The following is a 19,633-nucleotide window of genomic DNA, read 5'->3' as shown; positions in this document are numbered from 1 at the left end:
CCTTTACCACAGTCCCTATTCATTCCTCCTTCTCTGGCCTCCCTCAAGGATGCATGAGTATCCTACCTGTAGTGCTACTGCCAGAGTTCTGTCTTCTGTTTGACTCTGGTAACCTCCTCCTCCCTTTCATCTTGTTTTCTAGGTGCGGAGCCTTTACAGCTTTGCACTGTGCTGTAAAGTGGTATTATCTCCCTCTGTATTGACACTTGACCGGAATAATCTAACCCATCTTATCCCAAGCCCAGTTGGATGTTCTGGTCAATATTGTGGCTTCGTATGACCCTCTTGTGTCGAGGGTCAGCCCACATGTCAGTCTTTACACCACTTGTCTATATTTTGTTCTTCATCCTGGGTGGACACTGCAGAGGTTTGGAACATAAATTCTCCTCTCCAAGCCTTTCTGCTCAGAGAGTCATTTTATATTCTCCAAATTAAAATGTACTATTTTTCATTTCTCTTGTCGTGGAATGCTTTCCCTTCTGCTAGACAAAGCTGATCTGCTTTCCTTTGTCCTCTACTGAGCTCTATTCCTAGCATGCAAGCATTGTCACTTTGTCACTTTAAAAGTCTCGGCATCACTAGAGTTCATGAAATTGTGAGTTCTAATTAGAAGTGTAGTGCTGATTCTCTAAGCACATGAGTACTTGGCATCTTTTCCTCTGGGACTAATCAGTACAAATGGCATTGCCACTGTTTGAATTTTTTCATCTGATTCCAACTAAACTTAGTGACTCTGAGTTTGAATTCCAACAAAAATGCAGTTACTTGAATTGCTTGGTTTGGGGATATCAGGAAAGCACTGCATTTGTCTGAAAGACAGAATATATTTGCCCTGTAAGTCTATCACTACAATTTTGAAATCAACCAATTAAACACTCTTTATTTTCTTCTGCAGCAACCATTCCTACTCAGTGAGACTGTACTACATTTCCTTGAATAGAGATCCAGCGCCCTCACTCCCTTGTGTAACTTTCCCGACTTTACTCGCTGCTGCCATTGAATGCACTGAGTCTTTTGAAAACCCTTAGATACTAATTAATTTATGGCATATGTCATTAACCTTCCATTCTGCCTTGGCCTTTTTCTGTATAAGACAATAAGCCCTTGGGACATTTGAAATGCTTATATTTACTTGCTTAGTAAACCCTTGGTACCTATCATAACATCCAGTTTTGTTGACAGTAATGGTGATGGACAAAGGACACTATCACACCCCAGAGAAGTGATGAGCCAAGAATGTCTAGTTAGATTTTTTTTAGAAAGAAATAATAGACAGGAGAAAGCCCTAAGAATAAGATTGAGTCCACTTTAAACTGAGATGGCAACCATCCCATAGTCCTAAAATAATGACTGCTTCTCATGTATATTGTACATGTCTTAATTGCCTCACATTTATTTAAAAACAAAGCCTAAGTGAAATAGGAGCTGACAGAAGCTTAGGCCTGATGTCTTTTCACTCAGATTAGAGACAGGGTCTGGCAGATACAACAGCATGATTTCCAACGTCAGTCAGCTGACAGGGCGGTAGGCTAGATAATAAACAGCATTTACAGTTCATTGCGATGAAGGCCATGCTACATATTTTTAAAGAGTGCTCTAGAGATGCATAGTACAGTTCACTACTCAGACCAAGGGATCAGGCAGGACTTTGTGAACATCTCCATATATTTCATCATATCTTGTACCTTACCTGGACTGTAGCCTACCTTGGCTGCCAGAAAACCTTCCAAACTTAAATCCACCTTCTCCTTAACCAGGCTTCCTCTTTCCTTGATCCACTAACATATTTACTCTTCCCTACTCACTACCCGTACCCCTGGTAGGATTAACTGCTTCCTTTTTGTTGCCATAATAGCTTTATAATCTGATCTAGGCTTAGATAGCAGTACACCTTACCCCTCCCCTCTTTTTAATAAAATCAGCCCTGTACAGCCAAAGAGATCAGACAGAAAGGCAAGTACCTTGAGGAGGCATTTACCAACTAACCCCCCACTTTTACCAACACTTTTTACCATCGTCCTATTGATATAAGTAGGAGGGGGCTCTACTATGATAGATAGATAACCTAAGGGTTACTTAGTATGGGAAAGAAGGCCAATAAGACACAGCTTCTGTAACAGTCCTTATGTGCTCAAACCAGATCCTCTGTCTAGGGCATCTCTAGCAGGCAGGAATGAATCAGAGATTCAGTTGTATGGAGCATATGACAAGCAAACTCAAGCAACATAGACTGTTGAATTTCTGGGGGAAAACTGTGTGTTTTTTTTAAAAAAAACTATTTATTTATTTATTGGCTGCATCGGGTCTTAGTTGCGGCACCTGGGGTCTTCATCGCGGTGCACATTGTTCTCTCTAGCTGTGGCGTGCGGGCTCAGTAGTTGCAGCACATGGGCTTAGTTGCCCGCAGCATGTGGGATCTTAGTTCCCCGACTAGGGATCAAACTAGCGCCCCCTGCATTGCAAGATGAATTCGTAACCACTGGACCACCAGGGAAGTACCGGAAAACTGTATTATGAATGCTGCAGAGTTCAAAGTGCCAGTCTATCCAGGTGTTCAAGTGTCAGTCTTCTTGCTAGACTGGCCTTTGTGATGTTCAAATAAAGTAAGCATGAGGTATTCTCAAAATTAGAAGATTATTTTCTTAGAGGTATTGCGGGGGATGGGGTGTGAGATCACCTCAGAGAGTTGTATAGGGAGGTTGCTTAGGTAATAACAATGCCTTAGTCAATGCTCAACCAAAATGTAAGTGTAAGAAATTACCATGATGACTTTGATTGTTCTTTCTTTTTTCTTAAAAAAACAGTTACTTCAAGAAAAATTTTTTTGCTGTCCTTCCTTTCTAGTTCCCAAAGTATGTGTTTATTGTTTATTGGGTGCTGTAATTAAAAATATTAGAGTGTCCCTATTCAAACTCTGTTATACAATTTATGACAATTGAAGTGTACTGTTCATAGACCTGCCTATTTTCTCCACTGTGTCGATTCTTGGAGTTTTGCACAATACCTGGCAGTTTATTTATTTATTTTTTTTGCGATACGCGGGCCTCTTACTGTTGTGGCCTCTCCCGTTGCGGAGCACAGGCTCTGGACACGCAGGCTCAGCGGCCATGGCTCACGGGCCCAGCCGCTCCGTGGCATGTGGGATCTTCCCGGACCGGGGCACGGACCCGTGTCCCCTGCATCGGCAGGCGGACCCCCAACCACTGCGCCACCAGGGGAGCCCTATTTTTAAATAATGAGTAAGTTAACCCATTGTTGATTGAGCATATACAACTTAGATCTCTACTAAATAATACTGAAGAATACTAGAATAGGTATATCTGGGTAATATGGCCAGGGCAACCTAGTGTGCCTGGATCATCTGTATAACTCAGGTGAAACTAGGACTCAGCCTGAATTATTTAAATAATTCCCCGAGTCCTCTGCAAAAGGCTATAACGCAGAGGTAGAACAAAGCAAGGAGAATGGCATTCTTTCCTACAGCCAGCTTTTCAAACACTCCACTTCCTTGTTTCCATGGCATTGGAATCTCCTGGGTACATTGCCAGGAGATTCTCCCTTAGGAATTGAAAAGAAGAAAGAAAAGAAGAGAAGATACAGAAACCCATTGCGGTGTTTTCTGAAAACAGCTTGGCTCTCCTGCTGGTCACCGACGGCTGCCAGGCTGTAGAAATACCGCATCTGATGGAGCCCAGGCCGCCTCTACTCAGCATGCTGGAAATGTGTGATTAATTTTGTTTGACAGCAGCAAAAAGTCTGCCCTACCTTGGATGTCAGCTGATTATTTCCAGTATGGTTGCTGCTGCAAATTCCATTAATGATTTGTAATACCTATTCAACTTATGAGAGGAGAAAAGTGCTTTTCTGAAAAAAGAGTAAATTGGACACAGTCTTATGGAAAATCTTAATCTACAGAGTGAACATGTGATGGCAGAGGAGTTGAGGAATAGATCAGCAATTTCAAAATTTTTTTATACAAAGGATTTGGTCTGTTTTGATAGTCTATCACCTAAGAATGTGTTGTGAAGAATTAAAATGTTTGATTAACGCGCTTTCCTTTTCTTCCCAGTGTGCAAATATGACAAATTTAAATGTTCAATTTGATGTGTATTTATTAAGTGCCTACTGTTAAGTGTTCAAGGCCCTTAGTAAGTATTTATTGAGTTGAATTGAGTATACTATTATAAATGCTTATGCCTAAGACCTAGTGCAACCCTTTGGAGAGCCTACCATCTAAGATGGTGTTTCTCAGCTGTGGTGCCATGAATCCCAGAAATTTAAAACAATTCTGATGCCTGGGTCTCACTCCCCAGAAACTGTGCTTTAATGAGTCTTAGGTGAGGCTTGTGGCCTCAGTTTCTGTCGTATGTCTCCTCATATGCATAATGTGCCTCTGGATTTGAGAAAGAACAACTGGTCTAAAGGAAGTGAAAAGGTAGATGGCCAAGTCCAAGTAGATGTTCAAAGGACAGTGTTTATATGATTTGGCTATTTGATAAGTATGAGAATTTGGAAGGAGGGGAAATTACATTCTATTGAGGCCATCAGGAAAAATTTCATGAAGAGGTAATATTTCAATGGACTTGAAATGTGTAAAATTTTGACTGGCAGAGTTGGGTGTCCAGGAAGAGAGTCAAAGTCAAGGATGAGATAGAATGGGGCCAGCTCTGTGAACACTGAGTAGCTAATGCATATTTTGAGAAAAGTAGTATGGGGTTGATTGCTATTATGAAAAGTACCATGGATTTGTAATTTTGGGTTAGCTAGTAAGAGCCCAAATACATTTATGAAATGGTGGGATATTTCAACAACTTTTTTTTCTCATGCTCTAAACATTACTCCTAAGACCACAAGGTTGAAAGTGCCTTAGGTATGGTGCAGTAGGTATAGATTTAAAAATGTACTTTAGACAACAGTGTAAATTAACTATACTTCAATTAAAAATGGTTGTAAAAATGCACCTTGCTATTCAAAGTGTGTGGTCCTCAGATCACCAGCATTCATATTATCTGTAGTTTGTTAGAAATATAGGATCTTGGGGCCCACCCCAGACCTAAGAATCAAAATATGCATTTTAGAAAGATTTTTGTATATACACTAAAGTCTGAGAAATACTACTTTTGTATCTAAATTACTATTACAACTATACAGCTATAATCAACTGAGGACAGTAGAGAAGTAAGCACATGTTTCAATAAATTAAATTATACTTGACTGTGAATGAGAAAAATATATAATATTGACAGGCAATAATTGTGTCTTTTTATCAGATTTAAAAAATATCTATCACACCTTATTTTCCCATATGATAATTTCCTTAAGCATGATTAATGCATTTAAATTCATGTGACTTTCAGAGGTATTCCTCTTGAGTTCCAATCCTCATGTCCTGAATGAAGATCTTTTCACTTTAGACCTTGATAATATTGCGTTTGCTTTTCAAATGGATGTCCTCAAAATCACCTCTGAAACCCCATTATAATCCACTATACTGTGCCACTGCCATCCTACTGCATGTGGGTTTGGTGGCATATGGCAGATGGGAAAGAAACACAGGGGCCTGTGAAACTTCATCCATGGAAACCTGGATGCCAGAATAGACCTGATGTACATGGGGAGAGGGTCTAGGGTAGATGCTTAAGCATTATTTACCTCTTTAATCTGAAGTTAACACATAACTATAAATAGTGGTTCAGAGAGGTTTTGCTAAATGGCAGAATATTTTATGAATGGCTATTTTCCAACAGTGCCTCCGATTCAAGAAAAGGCTGTATATTCACAAATAATTATTAAGACATTCCTTTTCTCAAAATAGCACTGGATTTGGTGATCTGGTTAAATATCCTTAGGTTGATATTTGGCAACAAGAGCTATTTTGCTTTAGATGTAGAAATCATCTGCTTTTCTCAAACTTTAGTGTGCAAAAGAATATCTGAGGATGTCGTTCAAAAAAGATATCCCAAACCCTACTGAGATTCTGATTCAGTAACTTGGAAATGGCTCAGGAATCTGCATTGAAACAAATATTCCAGGAGATTCTTTTATTGGTTCTAAGAATACTACATTTTGAAAATAACATTGCTGTAGGCATTATATTCTTAGGAATTGATAACTTTCTTCCAGTATCAGTATTAGCTAAAACCTAATTGTCAGGCTATTACCTAAGCTTAGTAAACTGTAGATTAATCCACTTAATCATGCAAGCTTTCTGAAGGAGATGATATTAGAAAATGATTTTTTAATTCACTGTAGAATTTCATATTCTAAGCATTGAAATGTACAATCCATTATAGTTGATTATTGATCATGTTGCATTTTTGCAGGAAATAGTTCAGTACATTTTTTGTAAGAAATTTATAATTAGTATCTGACTTTACTGGGCTAGAAATTTTTTGTTGTTGTTTTGTTTTGTTTTTTTCCATACCTACTTACCATTGTAGATGGAAAGGAGGGAAGAAGAAAAAAGAATATAAGAAAATAGGAATGGATGTTCCTATCCGTTGTGAGGTCATTCAGTGGGCTGAGAAATATTAGATAACAGTTGTCCTGTTGAAAATCTGCTGCATGGGTCAATGTCAGGTTTTATCTTAGAAAGTGGGGAGTTTGTATCATTTCTCCTCCTTAATTTATCAGTGACTTTTTACAACTGTGACTAGTCAATGACTTTATTGTATTCCCATGTAAAATGGAGCTAAGAGCTTTTGTAATACAGAAGAAGATACAAGAGATAAAAAACTCAGGTTGACAAATTTGAAATACCTTTTTGACAGTAAGGGAGAACAATGTACTTGATTTACGTTACTTAAGACACAAAGAAACCTTTTATTTGAGATATAGTATGATCAAAATATGATTAAATTACCTTCATGTTCTGTATCACTTCATCTCTTTTTTATGTTGAAAATGTAATTTTAATGGGTAATGCTTCATCTTACATAGGAGCACAATAAAATACACCACATTCTGAAGAAACTCCAGAAGTTACGAGAATAAGAGTGGGGAAAACTCAGATGGGCTACAATGTCCATTACCTTAAACTGCAAGAGACAAAGGTTCCAACCCACAGGTTAACATTTACATACTTATGACTGACTGCATTTATGTCTTAAAAACAACAAGAGTCAGGAATTAGATATGGAAGAGTGGGAAAGAACAGTTTTGTGGGAGAGGAACTCTGTCAATGCAGAAAAAAGAGCTGATTATCAAATTAAAGAATAAAAGGAGCTCCCGTAGCTAATATTAGAGGGATGACAGTAAGAATCATTAACTGAGGATATGATGCCTTCTAAGGGAGAAACCTTTCTGATGATACTTATGCAAGCTGGCTGCTTGAGATTTGCTCAGCAGGTCTGTAAGAAAGACTCATAAATGCCTCAGCAAACCCCAAGTGATTATCAGATTGGTGTTTCCTAATAATCCACACCGGTGGTCACACATGAAGTTTTGAGACAAGAAATAAGAGCAAGGTCATAACGCAAATGGCAGACACAAATGTGGCACAGGTGAAAGTCCCACACAAAGCCAGTCACAAGTGTGGCTGTGCTGTGACTCTATGATCGTCTAACTAATCAGACAATACAAACACATTTCAAATTTCTAGGAGGTAAAAAATGTCACATACTGATGCTTTAGGCGTGCTCAGGGCCAGCTTATAAATACTCCATTCAGTGATGTATCTTAACGCAAATTTGCATCAGTGAAAAGAAACTGGCAAAATCTCTCTCTCACCATTCAATTTGTCAGACGGTGAAGACCAAAATAGAATGTTTCATCAGTTTTAATTTTTAAATACGATGGTCACATTGGGAAAAATGAAATAAACACAGTAAAATAAACTGTACAGAGGCAAAGTAGAATAACAAAAATTTTTTTATTAAAATATAAGTTTTACAGAAGTTTCCAGACAAGCCATACAAAGTGGTCACAAGCTTTTAATTGAAGGGAGGATTCTACACTTGACAGCAAAGTCACAATGTTATTAGTGAGGGCCGTGATGTTTGCGTAATGTTCCCATTTTGGTTCAAACAATCAAGCTTGTCCATCTACAGTGTCTAAATAAAGTTAGACTTGGCTAGAGAGCATATTCTAAAGAACTGGTTAGCTGCTTTTAACCAATGCAATCAGATCACCATAAAAAGGGGGTAAGGAGCCCATAAAATGAAAACTACCTTCCCGCCCACCACTAAAAAAAAATAATAATAAAAAAAGAAAAACACCCACACCCCTGCAGCTAACCCTGACAACTACCTTCATTCATAGTGCTTTATACTTAAACCATGATGAGGGAGATGAATAAAAGCAGAGAAGGGCCACTGCTTTTAAACATTTCACAACAACCCAGATGATATTTCTAGCCTCTGCTCATGCTTTACAACAGTGAATCAGGACAAGACATAGATTTGCTACTGTGCATTTACTCACCAGAGGACTGAAGATGTCTGGGCTTTTATTCTGTAATGTTTCTGAGACTGTGTCCATTAAATGCAAACAAAAAAGGAAGAAGCCTTGGCAGAACAGGGGAAGTGATGTACACTTGATGATTGGATAGATTTAAATATTATTCGTGGCATATAGCCTAGTCCATGCTCTAGCTGTTTCTATGGCTTGGGCTTCGTTGGTCTTCCACTGCTCCGCTACATCATTTGCTGATGGGTCATCTGGGTTGGGAGCAGTTAACAAAGCCTGGATCGATAGCAGGACTGCGTGGATCTGCAGTACTGGGGACCACTTATCCTTCAAAATATCTAAACATATTCTTCCCAACTTGTCTACATTAGGATGATAAATTTTGGTCATGAAACATACTTTAGGGGCTGCCATCGGGTATTCTTCTGGAAGGAATAGTTCAAGTTTAAAAGTTCCTCCCTCAAAGGGGGAATACCTGAGGGCCAGCAATGACCACATGAAAATAACGGGCGTTGCTCTCATCTGGTTCTGCTTTAATGCCGGAAACTGGTTCTGCCAGCACACACTGGGTTTCCTTGATAATCCTGCGGGGCAGCCCGGCCATCTTGTCGGATCCCGAGTTCGGCCTCTGGTCTGGTTTCCGGCCCACTTTCTCTCTTGTTCCTAATTTTATTCTGCATCAAACAACAACAACAAGTGTCTGTAACATTTTAGACTTTGTTATATTCAAAGCCAGTTTATCTTCAATCAGTCATGCAGGGTTTTGTCAAGGGAGGGTGTCAAATCTCATTCTCTGAATGTCTTTAAAAAGAAAATACATTTCAGGAATACTCACAAACTCTTGGATTAGCAAACTCAAACAAATATAGAACATAATATTTAAAGTTGATGAATGTAAAACGTCCCTCATATATTGCTGGTGCTTTCTTGAAAACAAAAGAAGTCATAGTTGTAGTAAAAAAAAAAGTATTAAAAGTCATAAAATCTTAATGCTCCTTCAGCTAGTAATTCCCTCTCTAGAGTTGTCTAAGAAAATAATCAGAAACTTGAACAACCATTTCTGTAAATGGATGATCATTGCAGCATTCTTTATCAACAGCAAAGTAAGCTTGACCGTTGAACCGTAGAAACAAGGGTAAACATATTTTGGTGTATCCATATGAGAGAAAAGTGCAGCCATTTAAATTAATAATTTTCAAGAATATTTAATAGGAAGATTCTCATCATATAATCAAGCTTCGCTCATATAATGTTAAGAGAAAAAAAGCAGGATATAAGAAAGTTAATTCTGAAAACGATAGAAACATACATGTAAAAAATTGAATGGAAACACATCAAAATGTAATAACGGCCATATCTAGAGTATTGAATTGTAGGTGATTTTAATTTTTTCTTGATAATTTTCTGTATAATTCAAAATCTTTTCAATGAGCTTATGTGACTTTTATAGTTAGGTAGCTTCAATAGTTAGGTAGCTTCAATAGCTTATGTGACTTTATATAGTTTAAAGAAATATAACAAAACAATCTGATACGGTGTTAAGGGTGGTTCTGTTTAAGAACAGGCATATGGGAGAAATGAACCTTTAATGTCTCTTCAATTCTAAGGACCATCTGCCCAGTCCTATTAACCAGTAACCACTGAAAGAAGTTAGATGCAATTAGTAAAGGTAGAAAGAAACAGTGCCTTTGTGAGTTCTATCTGTATCCCTGTGCATATCTCCCGCCTTAAACTAATGGAGCTATTTATTGAGTTCAAGCTGTCCCCAAGGAGGGCTGCTTTCTACTTTGCTTCTATGCAAGTGTTGTTCACTTTTTACAACTGGCTACTGAATCAAAGCCAGCAGCTGGCCATCCATGCTATTACAGAGAACAATAGTCCAAGCCCAAGCCCCTCAAGAGGGGCCCTACTCCCATATATTGAATACGCCTGCATAAGAAGCAGACACCACCGAGGCCCGGTCTATCTGATTCTGCTCATGCGATACCTACAGAAAATATGAAGACAGAAGACGTGAGGGCCACATCTTATTGAGTGACCTGGGGAAACTCAGTTGAACTCCAGTTTAGTTATCTTTAAAATTGGAATCATATTGGCTTTATCTACCTCCTGTAAAGCATGTAAGAAAGAAGTTTGTAAACTACAGTTAGTTGTTAGATGATTATGTTCCTATTTTTCTTATGATTTCTTTTCCTTTTCAAGTACATAATGATGCTAAAGAGACAGTAAAATAGTATCAGTCCTCCTGCCTTGCCCAGGACTTCATGTAGCTTTGTAATGTGATCTCAAAGTGGACTGCAACTGGATGGCCTGGTGCTATTTATTAGCACCACTTGAAGTGAACCTATATGCCGGTGGCATATTGAGCTGACAAGCTGTGACGTCACTGGCAGAAGCAGCACTTCCGGAAGGCAGAGTTGCTGAGGGTTTTTTATGACATTATTCTCTCAGCATATTGGATTCTGATGGTCAGTAGTGGCAGTGGTGTCTGGGAAAATAAGGTCAAGTGAAGCACTATGTTACTAATGATTTAGCGGTTACAGCCTGTCCGAGGCATAGGCTGGACCCAGATGAATTATGATTTTTTTTTTCTAAAATTAAGCTTAAACCTCATAGAGTTATCAGCACTGATTTCTTTTGTCTTTCAAAAGTTTATTAATTTTGTGGTAGATAGACATTTTCCTCTCTCTTGTCAGAATAGAAAAATACCCAGGTGTGAGCCTTTCCTGCTTTGGTTTCTTTAGCTGTTTTATTACTCAATTTATAGAGCAGTATTCCTACCTTTTTGAGGAAGGAGAAATACTATTGATGTTTGTTACAGAACACTGTACTGTTCTGATTCTCTTTCTACCTTATTGATTAAACCTTCCCTGATGCTCTCCGTGAGATCATTCTATGATTTTTTTCCTAAAGCCTGGTATGCAAAGAGCTGATCAGGCACCATATTTTTTGAGATCCTTAAAAGCCAAGCTACGTTGTCCTTTAGGCAGTGGAGTTTTGATCAAGAGAGGAAATGATGGCCAAGTTTATATTATAGAAAAGTCACTTTGGCAGCTATCTAGTCAGGGAGACATGTAAGGATGCATTATCATCCAGGGGATAGATGGGGATTTCTTCAATGGGCGCATTGGTAGTCAGGGATGGGAAGAAGAATTCAAGAAATATTAAGGAGGTGAGATCAACAGGTATAGACTGGGTGTAAAGCTAACTGCCAGGTTTCTAGAGTGGGTGTCTAGGGTGACACACCAACAGGTAGCTACCAATGTTCTCTGTCTAGTTACAACCTAGTAGAGAAAAGAAATATAAAAACATGTAAGTGCACTTATTGAACAATTCCCATGTGCCAGGCATTATCCAAAACATTCTATGTGCCTCGTCTTATTGATTCTTCTCATCAGTACTATGATATACTATTGTTATTGCCATTTTAAAGATGAAGAAACTGAGGCTAAGCAAAACTGGCCAATACACTCAAGGTCAATTGACTGGTAAGTAGTGGACCAAAATTTGGAGCCTCCTAGGTAGGCTGATTGTAAAACCTCTGCTGCACAGTACCTAGCAATGTTTACCCATAAGTATTCTAAACAAAGTTCAAAAAGGAACATTGAAGCACTTAGAAGAACCAACTGCCAGAGGGTATTTTAGGGTTAGCCATTCATGTAAAAATAATGCAAAATAGTAAGCTGCTTTCTTCTCAAACTCATAGTTTAATATACAAGTAAAATTGCTAATTCCCAAATTAGAGAATCTTAGAGGAGAGTTTCAAAGATGGAAAGTCTCAGAATATTTCGTATAACCCATTTATTTTCTAAAAATGAGAAATTAAAACCTAGAGAAGGCTCATTTCCTCCTAAAATTATCACAGTAAAACAGGTGGAACCTACACAAGAACTAAAGCAAAAAATATTCAAACCTAATCAAAGATGATAACAGAAAGCGATTTTAACCATTCATTTAAGAGAGGAGAGCCAGTTGCCACCCTGACATTCTTAATGTCTTGCTTCTGGCAGATGCAGTTCTAGCTAATCTGGCTGTGGTCCTTTGTGACCTCAGAGAATGATGAACCTGACACATGGTTAGCTAGGCTTTAAGATGATCTCTAGAGCAAAACAGTCGCTATTGCTCTCCTGAGGAAGTGATTTGTGTGTGGTTTATTAAGGTAGATTTGGTTTTATTGTTAGAGCAGTCTGTCATTTCACAGTCAACCCCTAATTGTTATATTTTCCATTGTTATTCTTTATCACTAGAAGACTTTAAAACTCAGTATAAAGTATAAAAGCCCTGGGAAGCCTTTTAAATTGTTTGATGGAAAAACAGTTTTGCTTACTAAGTGCACATTTTGGAAGCTCTCCTTCCCATATCGTTTTGAGAAAATATATAATATAATGGATATAGACTCTACTATCTATAAACCTTAGGTTCTAATCAAATTGAAAGGTCACTTTCTAAATTGAGCCGTGACCAAATTATTATTTTTTTTTTATTTTTAATTTTTTAAAAATGGAAGTATATTTGATTTGGAAGTATTTGATTTGGAAGTATATTTGATTATATTTTAATTTTTAAAAAATGGAAGTATATTTGATTTACAATGTTGCAGGTGTACAGCAAAGTGATTCAGTTATATATATATATATATTTGTGTTTCTCTGTCTGACTTAATACACATAGTATGATAATCTCTCAGTCCATCCATGTTACTTCAAATGGCATTAGTTCATTCCTTTTTATGGCTAAGTAATATTCCATTGTATATATATATATATATATATATATATATATATATATATATATACCATATCTTCTTTATCCATTTATCTGTTGGTGGACATTTGGTTGCTTCCATGTCTTGACGATTGTAAATAGCGCTGATATGAACATTGGGGTGCATGTATCTTTTCGAATTAGAGTTTTCATCTCTTCTGGATATATGCTCAGAAGTGGTATTGCTAGATCATATGATAACTCTATTTTTAGTTTTCTAAGGAACCTCCAAGCCATGACCAATTTTTAGGTGATTACAATTGTGAGTGACTAAGCTACACAGGAAAACCAATTTCATGACTATACTCTTAGACAGGTTAAAATGTTCAAGCCTGGAATTAACATACGTATATGAAAGGCCGTTAGAAACCGTTCAAATGGAAGGGAAGAAATCCTGCTACTTGGAAAAAAATCCGTTACCTCTGTATCTGGCTTCACCTGCTTACTAGTTTTGCTGTTTGTGCCCTGTCACCTGTTGGTTAGTGGGCAAGTAACCCACTGATTTTGTATTCTTTTTTACACCTTTGTATTTGGAATCCATCTCCCTAGGACAGAAAGACAAAGGGAGATGTGGGAGAAAGTGAGACCAGGGATGCTGTGCGTAGGAAATAGCAGGGATGGGGAGGGAGAGGATGGCAGAGAAAAAAGATGCAGGAAGGCCCATTAGGGACAGTGTGGTAACCTCCACATTGATTCACTATCAACACATTGACAGTATAAACAAAATTGTATGGGAAAATTTAAATCTATAAAATACATGAACAAACTATTTTCAAGCACTTCAAAGGTATTACTTACAAAATATATATTATTCTTATCAGAATCCAGAAATCTATTATTTTGTGTATTTTAAAGAAGTTGAATTTCTTTTAAAAAATACTATAATATAGAGTTTTCACCAACTCAGACTGTCTTCGTTTAATTAGGCCTGTTAATAAGATTTTTACTGTGTACATCTAGTACCACTTACCACTTTAGATTTTTAAGCTCAGCGTAAACTGGTATCAGCGAGAAACTCCTACGTATGATGATTGCTTTTAAGTTTAAAAGTAGTATATTTCTCGGGCTTCCCTGGTGGCGCAGTGGTTGAGCGTCCGCCTGCCGATGCAGGGGACACGGGTTCGTGCCCCGGTCCGGGAAGATCCCACATGCCGCGAAGCGGCTGGGCCCGTGAGCCATGGCCGCTGAGTCTGCGCGTCCGGAGCCTGTGCTCCGCAACGGGAGAGGCCACAACAGTGAGAGGCCCGCGTACCGCAAAAAACAAACAAACAAAAAAAGTAGTATATCTCTCAGTAGTCATTAGTTCCTTTAAAGAACATGATTCCACTCCAGGATAACAGTCTTTGATGCCCTGCTACAATGACTGGACATTTTTTTCCAAATTAATAAAGTTGGCTTCCATTTAATTGAGTTAATCAGTAATTCAACTGTCTCGATCCTAGCAGCATGACATTAAGGACCATTTAATAATAAAGTAATAAGAAGCTGAATATTTAATAGAAAAAGATCTATTTTTTAATGTAAAAATGTTATTCTCATTGACAATTCTTGGGGAAATTTTTGCTGTCATGGCAACTATTCTTAGCAGAATCTTGCTCTTCTGCTTTACAGTCAAGGTGGTTTGATGGTTGAATAGATTATTTAAATCACTAGTGGAGAGCACGTAATAGCTGTTGGTTTAGACTTCAGATGGTTTTGCATGATAAATGATAAGTGCTTTTAATGATGATGAAAAGTTATTTATTAATAACAAGCAAAACTGGCCACTCATCTGTCAAGTCTCAGATTAGATGCTATTTCTTTAAGGAAATCTTTTCTGCTTAAGTAAACTCAGTCATTACATTCTACACTTTTCCATCTTACTCCCTGTAAAATAACTTGATCCTACTTATATTCCCAGCAGTTAGTACAGTGGCTGCACCTTCTAAGTACTTGATAAATATTTGCCGAATAAGTAATACATGAAAATCTGTAATGTACAAAAATTTTACATTTTGTACTAACTTGGTTTTGGATTTGCATGATCTACATTTTGCATTTAAATATGCAGCAAATGTGTACAATAATTCAGGTTCATTTGGTACAAGAATGCATTACTTCTTATTTTTGCAGGATTACATTTATATTCAGATTTTTTAATGGCTATACATTTTATTTAATAATTAATTTTATACTATTATTAATGATGAAATGCCAGGATTATTAAAACTTAATGAAACGTTTAGTTTTAGTGCACAATTTACCCTTTCATTTTATCCATTGGACTGTTTACAAAACCAATTCAGCTTCAGTATTTGAAATACAATGAGTGGATTCCTCTGTTGTGGATAATTGCTTCAGTTGAGAATATTATACAAGACAGGAGAGAAAACGTGGTTTAAATATTCTGACTCAATATACTTTGCATCTTATGACTATTACAGGACAGAATGCCTTGGTAATTTATTCCTAGCTCTCTCTTTAAATTTTATATATTTAGAGTTCATTGTTATGTTTCTTAAAATATCATATAAATTCTGCTATAAATTTTGAGCCATCTTTGTGAAGGTGGTCCTGCTTAAAACTACAAAATCTGTCTGAGTCTCAAAGATGGAAACATGTCTGGGCAGCTTGGGCACAAGTAGTGTGAGTTACTCTCTGATACATGCCCTCAGCTCCATTGGACAGGACAGTGCATTTCTCTATAATTTCCTAGTTAGTTCTGCAGTTAGATTATGCAAGTGACTTGCATCTTGTCCTCAACTCCATCTTCTTTCAGAAGCACAAATCAGTTCCATCACTGATGGGTATAAGGAGTGGGAAAGGGGGATTACAATGTATTCCTCCCACCATGTAATCTATAAGGCGCTCTGAGCCAAACAAAATCATGTGGGCATTGAATTTCAAAACCATAACATATATGTATTGATTTATAGTGACAGTGTTGCTTAGGAAATAAGAAATCTCAGTCTCATTAAAGAAACTAGCCAGTAGCAAGTATGTAAAATATTTATACATCTGGTATAAATAAGTAATTCATTCAGGTTACTTTTTTCTGAAAATGTATCTCTAATGGATATTACTCAGCCATAAAAAGAAACGAAATTGAGTTATTTGTAGCCAGGTGGATGGATCTAGAGACTGTCATACAGTGAAGTAAGTCAGAAAGAGAAAAACAAATACCATATACTAACACACATATATGGAATCTAAAAAAACAAACAAACAAAAAACAATGGTTCTGAAGAACCTAGGGGCAGGACAGGAATAAAGATGCAGACATAGAGAATGGACTTGAGGACACGGGAAGTGGGAAGGGGAAGCTGGGATGAAGTGGGAGAGTGGCATGGACATATATACACTACCAAATATAAAATAGCTAGTGGGAAGCAGCCGCATAGCACAGGGAGATCAGCTCGGTGCTTTGTGAACACCTAGAGGGGTGGGTTAGGGAGGGTGGGAGGGAGATGCAAGAGGGAGGAGATATGGGGATATATGTATACGTATAGCTGATTCACTTTGTTATAAAGCAGAACCTAACACACCATTGTAAAGCAATTATACTCAATAAAGATGTTAAAAAAAGATATTTAGATTGTATGCTAAATTTAGGTGATACAAGAGTTATGGTTGATGGTCACTGTAACATACAAACCTGAAATTTCATGTCTTAGCACAAAATAAGCTTAGTTTTTGTTCACATAAAGTCTAGTGTGATGATGGTGTTTTGTGGGTTGAGGTTCTTATATATTCTGCACACCATTGTCAGGGACTTGAGTTTATACAGATCTGTTTAGAGACTCAGGTTGATAAAAACTCTGCTTCTTGTAACATTGGGCTTCTGAGGTGTCTCTCGGGGTTGACCAACTGAGGAAATGAAATGTGGAGAATTGTGGACTTTTGTCTGAAAGGGGTGTGTATTTCTTCTACTTGGGTTCCATAATCTGTCTTACAGTCTAACCAAATGCAAAAGGAGTGGGAAGACAAGGTTAACAGTGGGTGGCCATTTTCTAAAAACAACACTTCTCTGTGAAAGGACAGCATGAATTTTTGGTGAATAGCTTGCTTCCTCTGCTATGGTAAGAGAGTGATCATGATTGCTGTATTCAAGCAACAACTGAAAATTGTCTTTGGAGAAATGGTATTAAAAATAAGGCTATTTTTAAAAATGAAAACTAAACATTATCAATCCATAATTGAATATATTTAGGACTGTTGTTTTAGAACAAGAGGATTGTTGTGTCATCAAATAGAATCCCATGTAGATGATTATGGAGATATTCTTAGATTTCGGAAGTTCAAAATAGTTATTTCCTTTTTTCCCTCAGGTGATTATTTTTAAGTAATGGGATAAAAAGCCCTCTTTCTGTAGTTGCTTACCTAAAATTACTAAGCAAGATGCTAGTTTTATTTAGAAGATATATACAACACATTCTTTTGTATTATAATGATTATGACATATAATCATTCTGTGCTGCTAAAATAAAGTTCTGTGATTAAGAATAACTGTGTCTTTATAGTACTTTACAAAATATTTCTAAGTCCTTATGCCACTTGAGCCCATCAATGAGCCTTTGAGAAAGATAGAAAAGGTATTATTAGCCCCCTTTTGGACAAGAAATATAGACTAAGCAATTACACTCCAATAAAGATGTTAAAAAAAAAAAGAAATATAGACTCACAGTGTTTAAACAGCCAGCTTAAAATACTGTGGATTGTAAGGGTTAGATGAGTAAGAACTGTAATCTTGTAATGCTGTTTTCATTACCTACATGACTGAATCTACCTGGACACTGGAAAGGACCATTAGTTTGAATTTTGCAGTTTGTACAATCTATAAAAATGACCACTGATGCAGGTGATGTGAGAATCACAAGGTGACTGAAATAACAGATCAGCATTGTTGGTTTATTCATTTTGCTGATGTAGGCGTATCTTGTGTATTAGCTTTTAAATATTCATAGAGTAGAATTCCAGGAGTGGACAGATATTAAGGCTTTTTCTTTTAATTCACAAGGGCCATCGAAGCTGCAGCTCCAGTGTATTTCTAAATGAACCCATAACTCTTCTATATTTTTCAAAAATGATTTTATTTAGTATAAGTAACTTTTAAACATTTTATTCACTGATACATTATTGAGTTTTTATTGCCTAAAATTGTTTAGTACAGATATAAAAGACAAAGTTGCTTTTCTCAAGAAGATCACAGTCTCACGAGGGTTAGAGAGTAAGCAGAGACTTCTCAATCTGATAAAGTTGATGAAGAATATTCAGGGAGGCTTATAAGCCCTTGGAGTAGAGGCTACCTCAGTGTTGGGTGGGATGGAGTGATTGCTGTAGAAGGTGTCCCAGAGGAGGTGATGTTTGAATTGATTCTGGAAGGATGAGTACGAGTTCAAAACAGACATATGGTACTTCTTTTTTTTTAAATAAATTTATTTATTTTATTTATTTATTTTTGGCCGCGTTGGGTCTTCGTTGCTGCATGCAGGCTTTCTCTAGTTGCGGTGAGCTGGGACCACTCTTCACTGCGGTGCGGAGGCTTGCAGTGGCTTCTCTTGTTCTGGAGCACGGGCTCTAGGTGCGTGGGCTTCAGTAGTTGCAGCATGAGGGCTCAGTAGTCGTGGCTCGCGGGCTCTAGAGCGCAGGCTTAGCAGTTGTAGTGCATGGGCTTAGTTGCTCCGGGGCATGTGGTATCTTCCCCGACCAGGGCTTGAACCTGTGTCCCCTGCATTGGCAGGCGAATTCCTAAGCACTGCACCACCAGGGAAGCCCGGCACATGGTACTTTTTAAAATGTAAAATACAAAGTTCAGTTACATTATCAATATTTGACTTAAAATTCTGAAATAATACGAAAATATAATATCCACATCTGGGCTTCAGAAAAGTAATTTAAAGGATAGCTCAGTAGAGAGTCATAAACATTGGGGAATAAAACCAATTAAAAAAATAAGATATTATAGTAGGCATGAATTATGGTTAGATTTATAATTAACTTGAGCTTATTCTATCCTGTCATGTATTGTGACCTATGTGTATTTCTCAATTTGTAGTTTATCCTTCCCTTTACTTGTCTCCATTCTACCTGTGGCTAATCCCGCATTAAATCATTTCCTGCACCTGCTCTGATGCACTTATGATGTGTATTTGTTTCCATGTGGGTTACTCATGCCCAACTTTATTGTGTCAATCTTTGTCCTTCACAGGTTTCTGTGGCACGTTTGCTTCTGCAGGCTTTTTGTTTTCATTAGTCCCAGTGGTAATATTTATTGCCTACCTAGAAGTCACCAATGGATGCAAATTGTGACTTTTCATATTAAAGTCCTTTGGCAGATCAAAGAAAGTTCATCATAGAGAAAATAGACCTAGAACATAAGTTTGTGAAAGTGTTGAACTACCTGAAGGCCCTGTTAGCAGAAAGGCTGGCTGTGGGAACATGGTGGGGAAGCCCACCAGCACAGGCTTAGATGGCAGCCTAAGGC

General features: G+C 37.5%; 1 protein-coding gene and 1 pseudogene across 1 annotated transcript in view; one reads left to right on the top strand and one right to left on the bottom strand.

Annotated features, from left to right (window-relative positions):
• Positions 1-19,633, top strand: part of ANK2 (ankyrin 2) — a 689,834-nt gene that overhangs the window by 366,396 nt on the left and 303,805 nt on the right. The window lies entirely within an intron of this gene.
• On the bottom strand, positions 8,551-9,010 carry LOC109548748 (ubiquitin-conjugating enzyme E2 N-like; annotated as a pseudogene).

This window comes from Tursiops truncatus, chromosome 5 (genome assembly GCF_011762595.2).
Source record: "Tursiops truncatus isolate mTurTru1 chromosome 5, mTurTru1.mat.Y, whole genome shotgun sequence".
NCBI lineage: Eukaryota > Metazoa > Chordata > Mammalia > Artiodactyla > Delphinidae > Tursiops > Tursiops truncatus.
This window is presented reverse-complemented; position numbering and strand designations above follow the sequence as displayed.